The sequence below is a fragment of the Lycorma delicatula genome, chromosome 10 (genome assembly GCF_047948215.1).
Source record: "Lycorma delicatula isolate Av1 chromosome 10, ASM4794821v1, whole genome shotgun sequence".
Lineage (NCBI taxonomy): Eukaryota > Metazoa > Arthropoda > Insecta > Hemiptera > Fulgoridae > Lycorma > Lycorma delicatula.
The window spans coordinates 74,631,351-74,642,044 of NC_134464.1; positions in this window are offsets into that span (position 1 = coordinate 74,631,351).

Below are 10,694 nucleotides of genomic sequence, written 5' to 3' on the forward strand. Positions count from 1 at the left end.
AAATAAGCTTTCTCAGAGATCTTTCTTTAAAAACCTTTTCAATTACTTCTTTTTAGAATAATTAAAAAAAAGGAATTAAAATCAAGCAAGAGGATACAAGAGAAGAAAAAACATTCCTTAACAAAATCCTTATATATATTCTAGGTAACCTAGAACACTTCTTTTTATTTTACATTACTTGCAAAATGAGGTAAACCACTCAGACTTTAAAATGAAGTCATATAATACATAAAATTATTAGAAAATTTTGTGTAGAGCGAGTATACATGTAAAATATATATATAGCCGGATATTTACAACCTTAAAAAGTAGTACAAAAGCTCTAAATCACGAAAGTTTTTCATATAAAATTATAATAATTATGCACCTTTCTCAGTATTCTAATTAATATGGGTTTGATATAAAAAATCGTATTTCGTGAAAATTGTTGGTCATAATAATTTCTACACACATGAACGTAAACAACTTATCAATTTCATGTACATGTAAATCTTCAATTTACATTTAGTGTGTTTTAATTTTTAATTTATGATGCATGATAGTAATAATAGACCATCATAGATAACATAAAGGCTTTATTAGGATGAAATTTTGAATTTTTCTTATTTCAGCCATCAACTTCGAACATTTTAATTTTTTTAAAAGTTGACAACAAAATTTTGATGCTTTCCTGGCATTGGTTATTTATTCTTATCCAATGGAAAAATTATATTCAAGAAAAAAGAGGGGATTTTTTTTTTATTCAATTGGATGTTTAATTGTAAAATTACACTAGTCAACAAAAAAGATTTGTTTCGTGTATCTGGATCGTACAAGGTGATTTTAACAAATTTTGGGAAGCTAAATTCCAAACTGTTATCATAATTTGTATGATACGTCACTTTTTTTTAGATACGTACGGTTTAGATCTACGACCTATTTACCAGTAACTATGAAATAATAACTGTGAAATAAATATTTATAAAGAATTATTATTTAAATGTATTCATTTAAAATTTGGTTAAATTAACTAAATTTTTATTTATTCAAATACAGATAAATTGAATTACAATTATACAATTTTGAAATAACAGTTTCTAAAAGTCAAAATCTTGGGAAATATTTTTAAAATTAGAGTTTTTAAAAGTTAAAATAATTGGAATAGTCTTACCTTTAATTTTTAAAATATCTTGACAATTTTTCGCTGCCACGATAAAATTTGGTTTAAATAAACCAAAGAAAGTTTAAAAAAATCGAAAAATCGTTATTTTTCTATTCCCCTGCTACCAAAATCATGTTTTAAGAATTTTTGGGGGATTTTCTATGGTTATGTTAAATAAACGAAATAAGAAAATTCTGCTAAAAAATATACAACCAATAAAAAGTTACCTAATATTTCTTTTATTTGAGAATTACGATGAAATTTTACAGTAATATTATTACTATCCATAAAAGTTTATTATTAAAGCTTTTAATAATATTAAAATTTTAAATAAACCAAAAAAATGTTTAACAATTAAAAAAAAAAAAATTATCATATGATTGGCTCTATCACCCACAATATGGTTCCAAGGTATTTTTTTTTTTTTGGGTGGGGAACCGCTTGCACTAATACTATCCCTAGGAAAACTTTAGAAAAAGAAAGTTTATCCTCCAAGTGGCAATAGCATTCTTCCATGGACTTGTCAGTTTGAAACGACCAGATATCTGTTTAAAGAGAGGAATGACCTAAGAAATCTGAAGAGAATTTTTAATGTGTCAGGGACTCCAGTGCGGAATATAAAAGCTTTCTTAGGAAGGCCGGTTGGGAATTAGCAATGCCGATGATGACAGTGCGGAGTGTTTTAAAGAAACGCGTGGGGATGGATGAGAGACATTGTATGCAAAACAAAAATAAATTCTTATGAGGAATTAATTGTCTGCATGATGGATGTGGCTGAGCAACTAAAGGAAAGTTCTGAAGAACTAAAAAGAGCAACAAAAGCAGTGCAAAAGAGTGCAAAGAAATGGGTTGAAATGGCGGGCTCATTTTCGAACATTTATTATAAAATGGTACATGTATTATAAAATACACTTTGGTTTAGTGTACTGTTCTATATAAAATTCGAATTTTTCTCACTTTTCTTTGTTTTATTCACTTTATCATACATCATTCTGTTCAATATTAAATTTTGTACAAGTTTGTTTATAAAGATTTTTATGTTTATTAAACATTTAACTAAGATTTCAATGTTTTTCAACCCAATTTATTGGATTTCATTCTAGATTTCTCAAAAAACTACTTAATTTACAATTCTGGGACCTATTTTATTCGATTTTTCAGACCAAAACCCATAAAAAATAATTTATTCTGCCCTTTAGTAAGGTCCTAAAAATTTCAATTCGACTTCATTTCACCGGGGTAGCTGAAATCCGAGCGAAAACTTTCACCAGCCGTAACTCGCAAACGAAATATTTTAGTTATATATATTTAAATAAAAATTTTTCCATTATTTTCCCGAGTAGAATAGGGAAAGTCCCGGGAGAGCTTCGTTATACACTCTGTAAATATATTATTATTATTATGAGCAATAAAAAAATGAATCATTCCTTTTAAAAAAGTAAATAAAATACTCAGAATACTGCATACTTTATTAATATGGTAATCTTTTACAATATAATACTCAAAATAATAATTAAATCTATAATAATAATTTGTTGTTAATAATAATAATAATAATTAATCAACAGTAAAATACCTGTGGCACTGGTTAATGGTATTAAATTCCTTATGATGAAATGTCAGCTGAATTCTATCAACCAAAACTTTATTCATTAACATCAGCTATATTCTAATCAAACGCAACCGCACTTTTCATTGTAAACACAAACATACACACACTCACATACTGATAAATGAAATTATAATACTGAGAAATATATTAAATTTTACAAATATAATTTGACACTGACATTTATAACAATATATTTGTTAGGGTTCTACTTGCATTTCCTGTATTAATTAATTACATATTATCATCATTCATGGCCTAGTTAGGTTCTACCATAGAAACATACTCGTACAATATAATATAAATAACTCCTATTGTTTTTACAGACTTTTTGAAGAAAAGTATGGTATTACTTTCGGTAGTACAGTGGGCTTGGTTGGTGAAATTGAATATCCTTTATTTTTTAGATATGAGGAGTAAAAAAAAAATATCATTCACTTATTACGTAATTTCTTTATACATATAAAAATAGGCCTACGTATTAAATTTGTGACTTGAAAATCTTCAAAACTACTGTATCAAATTTATTGAAATTCGAATATGCTGTAGTAGTATATCTGAAGTTGTGCATGTGAAAATTTGATTAAGATTGGCTGAGTCATTCTTGAGTTACTCTCAATTTAAGGTTGACAACCGACCTTAACCTCAATTTGAGCCTTTTTTGACTTTGTACTGGTGTATTATACAGCGAGTCACAGTGGTATTTTTTTGGGTAGGGAAACGCTTTCACGTTATCATCACCTAAGTCAAAATAATACGAGACTCCTTCTCGGATATTAAAATATTAGTAAAATAGAATTTAAACTATGATAAAAAAAAAACAAGATAATAATTGGAATAAAATTGAAATAGTAAAAGAAACGCAGCGATAAGGATAATGATATGTACCATGAATAACAAAAAAAATATCAAAATTTATTAGGGGTTAAATCATATTAAGTATATTAATTCTTCTTAGGAGCAACAATACCCGGTCTAGTACATTCTTCTCATTTCCTAGAACGCGCTGTGTCCTCGGCAATTTAAATTTACGACGTAATGTTGCATACATACGCAGTCCTCAAGAATGTGGTGCACAGTCAAGTGCAGCGCATCGGACGCACAGTGGTGCGCTCTCCGCTGACATCAGGTATCCGTAAGTAGCTCCAGTAAGTCCTAATCGTAATCGAAACAGGACCACTTTCTCTCGGTGAATTTTTCTGCATGAAGAGTCCCATGGTAACACAGTATCTTTGCTTTGATGTGTCGGAATTATCCGCTGTAGTGTTCCAGCCAACTTGCAACTTGAGTCACAGTGATGAGTGAGTTTAAACTTTAGGCTTGTGTGTAAGGCCTACTCGTTATTTTTAATTAATTCTTTAAGTTACGGTTATAATAATTTAATATTCTTATAAAGAGAAAATATATTTTAATATTATATAAAAAAAATTAACTTAAATGGAATGAACTTTCCAGCTAAGGAAAAACACATATAATAGTATTTTTTCATGGAACTCAAAATTTCGTTACTATAAAACTGTGATAAAGCCGGAAGCATTCTATGTGGCAGAAATCTAAGACTGCGCAACAGAGGTCTACTATAATATCTAGAAAAAAATAAAAGGAAAATTATAAGAAATAATGTAGGTCCTAAATTTCAAAATAATCAAGTAAAATTAGTTCAAAATAATATATTTATACTAAAATTGAAAAACTGTCAGATACGATAAGGAATAGTCGAACTGCATTTTATTTCCATTTGTTTAAAATAAATAACAGTAGAATGAATAACAGTAGAATAAATAAATAAATAACAGTAGAATAAATAACAGTAAAATAAAATAAATAACAGTAGAATCTCACAGCACCATTGAAGCTTTCATCACCTGATGTAAGCCGGCGAACGTCATTGGCGTCAGAAAGAGAAGACGATGCCAATGTCCGAAGCCTCAGACACTCTGTCGTCGGAAGTTGAGGCCGTTCGCAGAATGGAAAAACGTAAGAAAGGATGGCCGAAAGGAAAGCCTAGGCGGTAATTTGTTGGATTAGAAGATTGAAATTATGAACACTTATTATCTTCATGGAAATATGAATTAAAGAACCTATTTTTTATTTTTTTTTGAAGTGGGATGGGGCTAATGACCAAAGTAGTCGATGCCCCTAAAAACCTCAAAAAAAATAAAAATAAAAAATAACAGTAGAATGACTAAACAAATTTTTTATTCCTTCCAAATGTAAATAAAAAACAAAATGTAAATGATTCACACTTGTCCAAGAACTAAAAGAAGTGAAGAAATTATGAAAGAACGAGAAATTTTAAAGAGAATATTAAAAGATGAAAATCAAAGGTTCCAAGAAGAACAAAACTGAATTTCTGAAGAACGAATGAAAGAGATATCAGAAAGAATGAAGAGGTATTAGGCAGATAGAAAAACAAAAAAAAATGAAAACCACAAATTACACCTTTTTTAGTTTTCTCATTTAATTTAAGTTTTGTATTTTTCTTGAGCAAAAAACTACAAAATAATCATTCAATAATTATTATACATAATAAAACAACAAAAAGTCGGCCTTCTTACGCAGATCTGCGCAAGAATTTATTTTTATTATAACCTTATTTAAGAAAGAAAATAAATTAAATAACAAAGTAGGCTATTACAGATTAAAAATTTCTCAAATATTAAAGATTTACAACAAAAAAAAAAAAAACAATCTTTATTTTTTCATGAATATAGGTATTTAAATGAATTTAAAAATTCACAAAAGACATAAACGGGAAAATTAGAAAAGAGCAAAAGTCCACGTAAATATATTACAGAAAGAAACGGGGTTTGAACTGATAAAATCGTTGGAATAACTTTAAACTTTCGTAAGTTGGAATGGAATCAACTAAGAAGAAGTAAAGTAAGTAATATTTTTAGAAAAGAAAGCTATTATATATGTGAAAAAATTACTAACTATATTATTCCAACCGAACTACAAAAGAGATTTTTCAATTCTTTCGTACAGAGCGTGTGAATGTTGCATGTAATTTATACACGGATAATGAAAATGAAAGAAAAGAAATATTTGATAAAGTTTAAAATTCTATTGTATAAAACAAAAGTAATATGAAAAGAAATCGAGAATAAAGACAAAGAAGACGTCTAAGGTGAAAGAAGTTACAAAGAAATAAAGTAAGATATTCATTAGTCTACTGAAGAAATAAAGACGTACACTTGATAAAGATAATTATAAAGAAGTAAACTTAAAAATTATTTTTATTTCGTAAGAAAGAAAAAAGTAATGAATTTTAATAATGATACAGACATAAATATAATACTTTCTAAAAATGTTATAACCTTAAAAAAATTTTTTTTTTACTTCCTTGTACGAAGTAAAAGAAGTATTTTAATAGCGAAAAATCTCGGTTTTCAAATTTTTACGAAATATCCATTTTGACCAGTTTCGGCACGACTTCTATACGTACGTACGTATGTATCTCAGATAATTAAAAAACGATTAGCCGTAGAATATTAAAATTTTGGATTTAGGACTGTTGTAACATCTAGTTATGCACCTTTCCTTTTGATTCCAATCGACTCGACCAACAGTGTTCAAAAAAACCCAAAATCCAAGCAAAAATTTGGATTTTGGACTTTTTCTTAACTGCAGTAATAAGCCTTCATTGAGAGATTTTCAACGATATACCATAAGTGGTACTTATTTTCATTGGTTTCATAGTAATAGCCAAATAAAATTTTAATTAATGAAATATTTGGATCTTACAAGGGGAAGGCATATCGGTTCGAATCCGACTTCATTCCCTTTCTTTTTTTTAATTTAAATGTATTGATTATATATAATTATATATAATAATTTAAAAAAAAATATGAAAAAAAATCAGAGGTTATTAATGAAATAAAATTAGATGTACGATTCATTTTAATTAAAATTTTTTCTTAGGTTAATAATTATTAATAAATTAATATATTTAAATTTAAAAAAAAAAAAAAGTTAAAAAATATATGTTTATGAAGTTGGATTCGAACCAATGTGTGCGTGGTTACGTATGCGACACGTTCTCACTTACACTACGTAATTACCTAAACGTCGAGAAACAAAATTAATGTATATAATAACATAAAATGCTGATACGGATACCGCAAAGAAATATGTTGCAATGTGGTGTCCGCCACCGTGCATTTGTGTAACTATCCACTTAACTAAAGAATTGGAGGATCGTATCTCACTTTCAAATGAAATAAGTTTAAATGAAGTGCAGAAAAAAATGTGTATATGCATTTTAATAGGCGTACAAGGAAGTTATTCAAATTTATTTAATATAATTAATACACTTCTAGCTATAAAATTTCCGTATTATCAAAAGAGAGGTTAAGTATCAGATTATTTTAAAAGATATTGAAAAAAATTAATAACTTACTACAACAAAAGCAAGTCATGTAGAAAAAAAGCAAATAAAAATAATGAGAAATATAAACTTGATAAAATTTAGATGACTTAATAAAAAGTTAGTAAGGAATACCTTTTAATACTAATCGAAAATAAAAAACATCTCGTGGAAAATGATTATAAGAACTAGGTTAGTTCCTCTTATTAAAACACTGTTAATTAATTTATCTTAACCGGAAGTGCAGAAATTAAAACATATATGAATGAAACGAAACTCAGAAAAGGGAGAATAAATAATTAAATATTTTTAAATTAGCTCAAAATATAAGAGAAGTGTAGTCAAATGAATAATCAAAGAAGTGAAGGTAAAAAAAAAATTAAATCTAGTAATCAGTTCATCCGTTCAGAGTTTCTTTAATTATAAATAAATAGAAACTCATTTTTAGTTTTCGTAATAAATTAATGAACACCGGATGCCTTAATATATTTCTCACCAATCAAGTTCTTTTACAACACTTTTCCGTGTTCTCTTCGTACTTCTTCATTTCGTTCATTATTAAACCATCACATTTTTAGCTATATACTGTTTCACTAGATTTCAAATCCAATAATTTCTTCCGTTTTAACTTTTCTACTCTATATGTTTCGTTACTACAAAGCGTTATGTTCCATACAAATATTTTTAACAATACGTTTTTAACTCCTTTATTATTTAATAAAAAAATCTTTTTCTAAACGGAAAGTTTCTATACTTTTTGTTTTGGCTGTAATTTTTTAATTAAAACCGGTTCCTCCTATGTGATACAAGTAAATCGTATGATGAACAATTACACGAAGGATTAGCATCCATAGATAATCCTGGATAAATAATACTCAACTTTTTTCTATCCATTTCTGTCTCTATATCATCCATCTTCAGTGACCAAAGCTACACTTTTCGCACCAGCCTTGCTGACAGTATCATTCTCAATAACCAAAAGTTCTTCTCGATAATCATTTCGTAGCTTCTCAATCAAACCATTCATGATCTTTGCATCAGTCCAAATCTTTTCCCTTTTTAATTGCTCATTAAAAGGTAATACCAACACACCCACAGGCCAAACATCTTAAGAATTAACCTTTTCATAATCCACGTCATTAACTAAAACATGAAACGAATTATATCCGTGATGCCTCGTACAAATCCTAATGCACTTAACAAAGCTTATCGTAGTAGCTTCAGTTACAATACTCTCAATGACCTTATTAGTGACACTAAGGCGAAATCGCGTGATAAATAAGATCTGCCTTTTTCCTTACTAGGCTGCCTACGGGCCGTCACCACCTTAACGGGATATCACATATCTCATACAATTTCACAATTTCACTTTTTACAGACATTGACTTAGACCTCTTAATATATTACGATCGATTTGGTCTCACCGTTTTGCTGTACAAGAGTACAAATTCAGTACCCAAATTGACCTGATCACATGACTTTGCCTAAATTTATCTTTTACCATCTCCTTAGTAGGTACCTCCAGAGCAACAATCTTTGTAACTAACAACTGGTTTTCCATCCACAGAAAGGAAATTTTTTTTGACAGATCTGCTACATCATCAACCAACACATTAATCATGACTCTTAAACTTCATCCATTTTTTCAATAATAACATCATCACCACTTTCTAGGATTGTACTTCTAGGTGTGCTTCCAATAAATGTTCTGATATTATTCAGAAACTCTGATAGCAGGAGACCCGCTTGCAGCTTTTATACTCAAAAGTAGAAACTCCGTTAGTCATATCGTGACATAAGTAACGTCATCAATTTAAGGACACAATCGGCATGATACATCGTATGACACTGTACAACACACTATTCTATTTTTTTCCATTAAATGACTTATTACAACCCTTACAGTTACATTTCATTGGAGCTATCCTAACTAAACTACCAGACATCAATGAAAATGATTATTTTCATTATAATTAATAATAATAATAATAACAATCAAAGATAAATAAATAAACAAAAATATCACAAGGAAAAAGTAAACAAGACCAATTAAGTTAGAAAATTGATTAATAAACTGAAAATATAATATTATAATTATTATTAATAATAATAATTATTAGTACAGTTAAGGGACAATACCAAAACACACACACACACACACACAAAGAGAGAGAGAAGAGAGACTTCCGGAAACATGCAATATTGTCAGATCTTTCTTTAATACAGAATCAAAATAGTAGCTGTACTGACTTGGCACAGCCCGTCAATGAAGATTAAAACCACAATCACGCGAGGGAGAAGAGAAATAATAGTAATAATGAGTTATAGAAGGTCTCAAAAGAAGGCATTCTTAAAAAATCCAAAGAGATTTATTTATAAGTCATTTATAAAACGGTTGTTACCAGTATTAAGCTATAAATTGACTTCAATTTACTGAGTAATCATTGTTATTCTGATTCTTTTTTACAACTACAGGATAATTTAAGCTGGTATATATTTATAATTTCAGCTTATTTTCTCAGTAATGATAGATTACACTTAAAAGAAATTTCCTTACTACTAAAATCTGGTGTTTTATTTTAAACGTTTATCATACAACAAAATATATATTCTATGATATATTTTTGTGATTTTTTAAGTAATCCAGATGAAATTTCATCTAATTTGATTTTTAAAATACTTAACAAACCAAATATATATTTTTTTTCGCGGAATATTTAACATTTTTTTACTAATTCCTAAATTTGTATTTGACACTAGCAGATATATTTAAAGATTAAATTTTGTATATTTTGTTCCATTATCAATCTTCTTTTGATATATTTCTTACTTTTGTTCATCCTTTATAATTTTATTATTATATAAATAAAATAATTCTGTTATTTCTGAATAAAGGGTAATATGATTTTTATTTAAAATTTAAAACCCTTTAATACAGTTAAACAACTTAATTAAATGACATAAAAAATATGAATAACGCATCATCATTTATTCACGCGCGCGCGCGCTCGTACACACTTACATGTTTTTAACGTAATTTTTAAAATTGCTTAAAAAATTATTTAAACATTAATCTTTTATTGAGATTTACAGATTCCTAAAGGAAATAAATAAAAATGGAAGAATTCTTTTCATAAAAGATCGCGTTATGTATATAGAAATATAAGAAGTTCATTGAAGTAGAGTATACGAGTATATGTATTTCCTTGCAACTAAAAATCTTCAGCCATACCCTTTTTATGGCAAAACATATAAAAGGTATATTTACTGCAAAGAGCTAAAGATTATAGTATATAGATAAATTCTACTATCAACTGTTTACTCGCTCACTAACCCTTAGGGGTTCTCAACCCCGAAAACATCCCAGTACCACTATATACTTTCTGTGTGGAATAAATATTATTTATTTAATTTATTAGTATTTGTTTTTTTCCTAAAGATTATCAAAATCTATTACTATATTTAAATGGAATAATTTATATAAAACAATGCATATTACTAAAATGATATGGTAACATATTCAGCTACCAATTTTGTGTGTGTGTGTGTGTGTGTGCGCGCGCGCGATGATGCAA